A 9,591-nucleotide genomic window follows, 5' to 3' on the forward strand; every position below is an offset into this window, starting at 1 on the left:
GCTTTTCAGAGTGTGTTCTTTACTCATATAAAAGTTTTCTGTAAACTTCTAGTTGAGAGTATTACAAAAGGAAATAATGAACCATTTGAAGGCCAGCATAGAACAAAAGGAAATAATGTTGTTTTAAAAGTGTTCTCCTGCAAAGGAACAAAGACATGGATGTTTTAAAGTGTCTTATGGATGGATATTTCACCCCTGAGATGATTCTCTTGATGCAGAAGTCAGTTATCAATTCCTTTGGTCTGGTCCTGAGTTCTCCAGAGCAATGAGGATTCCAAAAAAGCAGGATCCAGTGAATATGATCAACAAAAGGACCCTCTTCTCTGAACAGTACACCTTTAAGATATTTCCCAAAGAAATATCTGGGATTTTTGTTTGCTTGTTTGTTTAGTTTGTGCTGGTTCTGGGGATTTAGTCCAGAGGCTGAATCCTGTCCCTGAACAGTTGTCTTTCCTGCCCACCTGCCCCCAAAGCTAGTACTCTACTGCTTGAGCCAAAACTCCACTTCTGTTTTTTTGGTGTTCAATTTTTAATAAAAGTTTGACAGACTCAACTGCCTGGTTTGGCTTTGAATTAAGATAGTAAGAAAGCTAAGTGACATCAATTGCCTACACTTCTCTTTTGAAACAAGAAATATTAGATGAAGTTTATTGTAAAGCTAATATTTGACAATTTTCAAAGGAAGAGAATATGTCTAGCAAAGAAGCCATAACTTAAGTAACTCAGCAAAAGTAGGTGCACTGAATCATTTTGAAATTATTTTTTCTGCTTGAGAAGATTATTGATCTTGTTCTTCCTTTTGGGGAAACTTAAGGTAATATTTGCACTTTTTGTTGGTTGTCAGACTTGATCCTAGGCGCATTCCCTCAGCTCTTCAGCTCAAGTTGAGCGCTCTACCTCTTAAGCTACAGCACCATTTCCGGGTTTCTGGTGGTTAATTGAAGATAAGGGTCTCATGAACATTCCTGACCAGGCTGGCCTTGAACCACAATCCTCTGGTCTCAACCTCCTGATTAGCTAGGATTACAGGCATGAACCACCAGCACCCACCTCATATTTGCCCTTATGTGCACTGAATGACACTATGTAGACAAATAATGGAAATTTGAATCAAATGATGGCATTGCAGCTTTTCAGAAAATTTGAGGTAGCAATAAATATGTCCTCCTTTCCATGTTGTTTCATTAATGACTCATGAGCTATGGGACCCTTACATTTGCATCCTCTGCCATCTGTGTAGGTGTATTTAGTATCAGGAAATGTTCATAGAGAAATACAGAAAGACAGATTTTTAGAAAGCAAAGAAGATAAGATATGAAAGAACAGCACAGAAGGAGATACATTTATTACACAGAAATTAAGAAGTAGCCTAAGAAATTTAGAATGCTAAAGGCATTGAGGAATAAGACTAGTTGATAACTATTTGTTCAATAACCAAAAATGGTTCTCTAAAATGATTTCTGGTATACCTTAGTTACTGTCCTTTATTCATTAACTCTGGAATTATGCCTTCTCTTCTGTCACAACTGTTAATTTGCCTCTGCTGTTTTGATGCCATAAATGACCAAAACTATTTCCAAATCTCACTTAGACTACCCTTCTCATTGTGATGAGCAGTGACCATTCAAAAACCTGGAGTCTTTGGGCTGGGAATGTGGCTCGGTGGTAAAGTGTTTGCTTTGCATGCATGAGGCCCTGGGTTCGATTCCTCAGCACTACATAAGCGAAAAGAAAAAAAGCCGGAAGTGGCGCTGTGGCTCAGGTGGTAGAGCGCTAACCTTGAGCTGAAGAGCTGAGGGACAGCGCCCAGGCCCAGAGTTCAGGCCCCACAATCTGACCCTCCCCCCCCCAAGAACCTGGAGTCTTTGAATTTCCAGAATGAATCTTCACCTGACATCTAAGCACATTCAAGCCATTAATTGCTGTGACCTAATGAACAAAACTTTTTTTTCAACGCAATATCCTAATATAAGTAAAGTACATGAATTAGGGACTATTGTCAGGAGTCAGTATGGCAGGAGCAATTATATATTCCGAGTATGGGTTCCTTATTTTGTATTTACTATCTAAATGTTTTTTTGGTTTTGTTTAGCTTTTTGTTTTTGCTAGTCAAGGGGCTTAAACTCAGGGCTAGGGAATAATTCCTGAATTTATTTATTTTTTTTGCTCAAGCCTATCACTCTACCACTTGAGGCACAACACCACTTCCAGTGTTTTTCTGTTTATGTGGTACAGAGGAATTGAACTCAGGGTTTCATGCATGCTAGGCAATCACCGTATCATGAAGCCACATTCCCAGAACCCTAAATGACTTTCTTAATTTGATATTATATTTTCATTCCATAAATATGTACCATAATATTGGCCAGGTGCTAGAAAATGATGTAGAAAAGAATACAATAAAATAAATCCAGTAAGGCTACTTGGACAATGAATAACCCTCACAGTCTAACAAGGGCACAGAGGGCTTACCTCATGGCGATGTATCAACACGCTGAGTGAGACCATTCCTGACCCACAGCCCACTTCCAGAACCAGAACGAGTAGGCTATCTTGGGTTCCAGCAACCTGGGGATGTTGGACCACCTCCTACAGCACCCATTCAATCAGTTCCAGAGAGAGAGAGAGACAGAGAGACAGAGAGACAGAAAGAGAGAGAGAGACAGAGAGACAGAGAGACAGAAAGAGAGAGAGAGAGAGAGAGAGAGAGAGAGAGAGAGAGAGAGAGAGAAAGTGAACCAGCATTATAGTTAAATCCGGTGCCAGTGGCTTAGAACTCTAATCCTAATTAAACATGAGGCTGAGATATGAGAATCATGGTTCATAGACAGCCCAGGCAGGAACATCTGTGAGAATCTTATCTCCAAAGAACCACCAGAAAACTGGAAGTGGCAATGTGGGCTCAAGTGATAAAGCGCTAGCCTTGAGCTGAGGAGCTCAGGAACAGTGCCCAATCCTAGAGTTCCAGACCCACAACTGAAAGAAAGTGGACTTCCCACCACAAGAAGTGGACTGAATAGCGCCCATTGTCCTAGGGAGCATGGTAGAGAAGTCAGGCCGAGCTGCCTTTGAACTTGAAGTCATAAGTAGGTCACCTGGCTTCTCTGTGCCTCGATTTCCCCAGCTGCAAAACTGAACAAAGTGAAGGATCCCCTTCCTCATTGGGATAGGGTAATAATGAAAGAGAGCCATGTTTCAGTTCATAATCCCACACCTGTGGTACGATTAATAACAGGCCCCACTTGAGCCCTTTCTGGTATCTTCCTGTCATATGCTCACAGAATTGCCAAAAACATATCTGAAGGTCGCTCCCTCTCTGCCTAGCCATTCTCCAGAGTTCTGTCTGTATAAATCCCTTGTTTCCTCACAACTGTCCTGTGAGGAGAATCAGGTCCAATGGTTGAGGCCATACCAAGAGCTTCACATGTGGTCAAGAATCGGCTGCTGTTCACTGAGTTTGGGATAATCCATCAAAACCAATGACTGAGCATGGTGCCACATGTCTACCATCCCAGCTAGAGAGGACCAGGCCTGGTGGAGCATATCTTTCACAGGAGGACTGGGATCCAGCCCAGCCTGAGCATATATTTATTTTCTATCTCAGAAATGCTCAAGACAGAAAGGCGGCTCATCAGAGCCGGGAGAGGAAACAATCAGGGGAGCCATGGTGCCCCCAGAGGGGTGTTTGACGTGGGTTGGTGTTGGGGCGGCCACTCACCTGTGCTGCTGAGAGAATCTATTGGCAGCTGCTCCAAGTGGGGCAGCAGCTATGGCAGCAGCATTGGGGACACATGGGCCCAGAGCAGATGACTAGGGGCAGAGAACAGGTTGGGGATTTAGGCCTGCTGGCAGCACGCCATTGCCTGAGGTTTGAAACCTGGCACCGCATGAAGGAAGGAAAGGGCCATGTGGGGGTGTGAGCATCAATTGGCTACTATACATCAACGTCACCTTGAGTCTCTTCCTCACCACTCAGCCACCTCTACCTTCCCCAACTACTGGTAGTGGTGTAAACTAATAGAGGGAATCCCAGTGCTACCTGGCAGCATGGAATGTGTGCGTGGCCAGCATTCTTGTATCCCATTGGTCAGAAAGAAGCATGAAAGAATGGGGGTGTGGCCAGAATCCTGTGAAGCAAGCAGAATGGGTGAGTGTCAACAGGCCATCCTGGGGCAATTTGAGCTGCCAGGATGTTCCCAGGACATGAGAACGAGCCCCAGGGGTTAACAAAATAAAAACAGATGGAAATGCACATGGCAGTATGCTAATAAATACATATCTTTATAGAGTACCAGAGATGTCTAAACATTATTCAGTTATTTAGACTATATTCCTACCAATTCTTGAGTATTCATTATGCATCCAGGTAATTAATGTTACTGTTTAAATCCTTAAAGTATTAATGAAAGCACAGTGTCTGAAATTATTGTGTTCCTGTAAGTAATAATATTCTTTTAATGCTTCATAAATATTAAATAAAATCAACCAGCCTTCTGAAATGATGCTGTTTAATTTTATAAGATCATCATGCACCATGAACTCATTCAACTGTGACATTGAGTAAATTCCAGTGTTATTCCCTTGGATGGGAATAACATCCCATCTTAGTATCTTAGTATCTCCTGCCATTGGCTGGTGTCAGGACGGGGATTCGAAATGAGGGCCTAGGTTGCCACGTGGGCCTATGGCTTCCCTGATAGTCTGTCAGCCTTCAGCAATGCAAGGTGAAGTACCCTTTGCAACAGTGTCATTCAGACCCAGAAGGGTCACTGCAAAGGAAGAAAACATGAAAGGCCACATTTTTTCTGTGCATTGTTTTCCCTGAAAGACCTGGGGTTCTAGGATCACAGGAAGATCGCCTTACATGAAGATAAAAAAGTCACGCCTGTTCACTAGTCCTGAATTCAAGACCCAGCCCTGGAAAACCTGCTATCTATATATATTGTAAAGATAGGATTTATCCTTACCTATAGATGTTCAGTCCATACATGTTTGGTGTCGTTGTTCCTTGTATCTTTTGTTTTATTCATTTATTTATCATTGATTTTACTATGATGAAACCCATTGTGTTTATTACATTGATGACAACCTATCACAGAACATCTAGATTTGTAGAAATGTTCTCCATCATGCCTGACCCCAGGATTCTCAGAGAAAAGGAAAAAAGTTTCACACTCTCCTTCTTACTCCACGATCCACTTGTTGGTAGTGCTGGGATCTGAACTTAGGGCAGAGCAAAAACAATTGGCCAATCAGTCAAGGTGATCATACAAATCTGTGAGCAAATAAGGAGTTTGGCCATCCCCAGAATCTGACATTGATCCCCAGGGTGGTCCACTATAGTCAGAAATTCATAATTTAAACATAGGATCTAAATTGACATGCATGTGTTAACAGCATCTTGTGTTCAGTGCAATAATTTTCGTTATTTTGTCTCTAATTAATGGAGGTATTTTGTATTTTAATAAGCATGGTCACAGGTATAACTGTGCTGACATAGATGACAACCTGTTCTCATGGTTACAGGGTTGCCTATGTATTCTCTCACAGGAGAGGATAAAAGGCACAACGACTGGCTTCTGACATAAGGATGAACCTTTGTCAGTGCTGGGATTTTAGCACAGGTCTGGGTAACTCTGTTGCACTGTGGGAGAAGGGGAAGCTCACCATCTTTGAAGAGTAGAATGTCAGGCCTGATGCAGAGCCTGATTTGAAGCCCCAGCAATGGACAAAATAGCAAGGCCACCTTTTTTAAACATAGGATTTCTCTTTACCTGCAGGTGTGATATGTATCTTGCATTCAGTGTAGTTATTCTTTCTATTTTGTGTCTTTTTCAAGGATGTATTGTGTATATTATTGCATATGAGGTGACAGATATAACTGTGCTGACATGGATGACAGCCTATTCCCATGGCCAAGAGTTGCCTATATAGCATTCTCCATCCTCAATGAGACCTAGGACATTCACAGGACAGGAAAACCTGTGCCACCATAGGCTTCTCACATCAGAATGAATCTTTTGGTAGTGCAGGAATTTGAATTCAAAGCCTAGCAGGCCCAATTGGTGAATGGGTCATGGTGAGCACAGCAGGCTATGAGCCACTAAAGAACTAGGCCATTCCTGGGACCTGGGATGGAGCCCTGGTGGGGGCCAATATAGTGATAAATTCATAATTAAATAGAGGATCTATATTTCCAAACATGGGTGGGCGGCATCTTGCGCTTGGTGTAGTCATTCTCTTTGTTTTGTGTTTTATATATTGATGTATTATGTATTTCCTTGAGTATACGATGACAGATATAACTGTGGTGAACTGGATGACAACCTATTCCCATGAGTATAGAGTTGTGTATATTCCCCCATACCACTACCAGCCTACTGGGAGTGGGAAATGCAGCCAGGGGCCCAGCTGTGAAAAAGACAGGACACAGCATGAGTCACCCTGGTTACCAGAGGCAAGAGAGAACATATGCCAACCCGCCCTGAGGACCCAGAATCCCCTGGATGATGCCAAAGATATGGACAGCCAGACTTGGGTCCCAAGGAAAAGCTGGAATATGCAGGTCTCTGGCAATTTAGGATTCATTGTAGACCATGATAGGGGACTAAAGACAACGTTGCTATTGAGGAAGGGCACCATCCAAGGTCAGGAAGAGGCAGACAAGCACCCAGGCAGTGGGCAGAGAATGATGAGGGAAAAATACACACACACACACACACACACACACACACACACACACACGGGTAGCCCAAGGCCTCAGTAGTCCCTGAGCAACTGAACATCCCAAACTCAAAGAAGATGGCACTACCATCCTCAGACAAAATCTTGACAAAACTCAGAGCCTCTCACACATCTGAAATGGCTCATAAAACAGCATGGCATTTCCTACTGTACACACCGCTATGATGAAAACTCAGCCACAGCATTTTGGTTGTCAGTCATGGGGTTTGAACTTTGGGCCTGCGTGCTATCCCTCAGCTCTTCAGCTGAAGGTGTGCACTCTACCAATAGAGCCACAGCACCACTTCCAGTTTCCTGGTGTTTCCCTTGAGATGCAGTCTCACAGACTTTCCTACCCAAGATGGCTTTGAACCGTGATCCTCAGATCTCAGCCTCCTGAGTAGCTAGGATGACAGTTGTGAGGCACTGGCAGTGCCCGTTTTAAGCCACCTTCTTACAATCAGGGGAAATCCAAATTGTCAGGCCATAAAGCACATGCAACCCTTCACTTTCAGACTTTGACACCAGTATCCAAAGCCATTCTTCCTTGGTTGCAGAGAATATAATCGACACTACCCTCCAACCCTACTCCCATCCGCTCACTCCCTGCCTAAAATAGGTCACAACCTCTGGAGTTCTTGGTAAGACAACGTCCAGCCTGCTGTAACTTTACACTCGGGAAAACTTGGGGAGCTCTTAGAAATGGCTGTACACTGAGGCCAGAACCTGGTGTCCCAACCACAGCAACCACCCTCCTTCACCATCTCTGGCAAGCAAGGGGTGTCTTTCTCTCTTGTTTTTTTGGATGAGGGGCTTGAACTCAGGGCTTGGGTTCTGTCCCTGATGATGAATTTGCTCAAGGCCAGTGCTCTACCATTTGAGGCATGGCACCACTTCCGGTTGGAGATTGGAGATGAGAATTTCATCGGAATTTCCTCCTTGTGCTGGGAAACATGTCCCTCTGGATCTCAGCCTCCCAGTAACCAGGATGACAGGCGTGAGCCATCAGCACATGGCCAATGGTGTCTCATTCTTTACAATTTCCAACTAGTCTTCCTCTAGACACTACCACCTAGACCCTCCTCTACCTCCCTCAGGGACAGCAAAGGGAGGCTCAGAATCTGGGGAAGGCCATAGGCATTAAAGTGCCCCCTTCACATCACTACCCCTTTCTAAGCTCCCATCTGCTTCCTCTGGATGACCTGGTTTTCTGGGGTATATCAGACCCACTTGGACTTCTTAGGCCTCCCTTGTATCCCCCCGGCACATCCAACTTGTACCTGAAAATTTATGGGGCCAGCTGCTCCATGTCCCAGTGGAAGACATTGGAAGGTTGCTGATAACCGGTTGTAGGGGTGCCCAGGGCAGAAAGACTGACCAGATCCCCTCTGTCAAAGAAGGAGACACAAAGCATGGATGGATCTCTTAAGTGCTACAGGGCACACCATCCACCTGTCACCCAAGTCCCTTGGAGTAAAGTTTTACCTTCACAGAAGTGGGGCTTGAACTCAGGGTAAAGGTGCTGTCCCTGAGCTTCTTTTGCTTGATGAGAGCACTCTTCCACCTGAGCCACAGTACCACTTCTGGCTTTTTCTGTGTATGTGGGACCTAGCAATCGAACCCAGGTTTTCCTGTGTGCTAGGTGAGCCCACTACTGTTGAGACAAAATCCCAACATTGGATAGCTGTTCTTCTGTGACCCCTTAGGCCTGACTCAGGACAGTCTTGCACATCTTTACTGAGTATCTAACCAGCAGCCTTGGCTGGAAAAGAACATGGTCTGCTATGTTGTCCTTTATCTATGGCATCTTTTCTCTCTGTGCTTCCTGTCTTATCCTCCTTGTTAAGCAAGACCCCCTTTCAAGTGCTGCCTCTATGAAGCCTGCTCTAATCACCCTGGCAGAGGAGGATCTTCTCCAGGCTGCTGACCTTGTCATGCTCTGCCTCAATCTGGTGTGGTTGAGAGTCCACAAAGGCGAAGGCCTGGCTTTCACCACCCAATTTCTGAAGGCTCTGATACACTACACAGGAACCAGTGCAGTATCACACTCTGTGAGAGGGCACTTGAGACCCAGGCAATCTGGGGGCAACAAATGGGGCCATTTATTTTGTGGGCTAGAACTGAGGATCTGGGAGCTGTCTTTCTGAGTTTTCATGCTCAAGGCTGCTACTCTACCACTTGAGCCACAGCTCCACATCTGGATTTTTGGTGGTTCCACGCATAGAAGTGTCTTATCAGATTTCCAGCTTCTGGCTGGCTTCGATCTTTGATCCTCAGATATCTGCCTACCGAGGAGCCAGGATGTCAAGTGTGAGCCAGGCTCCAGAACCTTTCCCTTGAGCTTCTGTTTATCTTGTGTCAACTAGCAAGCCCTAGTTAAAATAGTCATTTATAGGGGATCATGTTCCTCTCCTATGTCAGTTAACCCAAGGAGATAAAGTATCTTTGGAAAACGCTAGTCAGAATTGGCCTAGGTGAGTGTGTGTGTGTGTGTGTGTGTGTGTGTGTGTGTTTGTGTGTCTGTGTGTGTGCATGTTAGTATGAGTTTCAGGGATACCTACCCCCATCTCTCTGGTTTTCCTTTCACCCAGTGGTGAGTACATCCAGGATGCCCACCCCAAGAAAGGCGGGTAGGGGAGGGTACTTAAGGTCACATCAAGTGGGATGATCCGAATTCTATCCTGCAACTGAAGGCAGGAGAGATAATAGAGAGAAGGAGATGTTTAGAGGAGCATCAAGGGAAGCCACTTACTTTGGCTACAAGTACTAGAGAGAAGAATGTATCCATCCTTTTTGGTAGTAAGATAACAAGTGCCCACTTTTCATTTCTTCTATTTTTTCTGAGTCCCAGGTCTCAGATTCAGGGAC

The sequence above is a fragment of the Dipodomys spectabilis genome, unplaced genomic scaffold, assembly GCF_019054845.1.
Source record: "Dipodomys spectabilis isolate Male_0828 unplaced genomic scaffold, ASM1905484v1 ptg000267l, whole genome shotgun sequence".
Classification (NCBI taxonomy): domain Eukaryota; kingdom Metazoa; phylum Chordata; class Mammalia; order Rodentia; family Heteromyidae; genus Dipodomys; species Dipodomys spectabilis.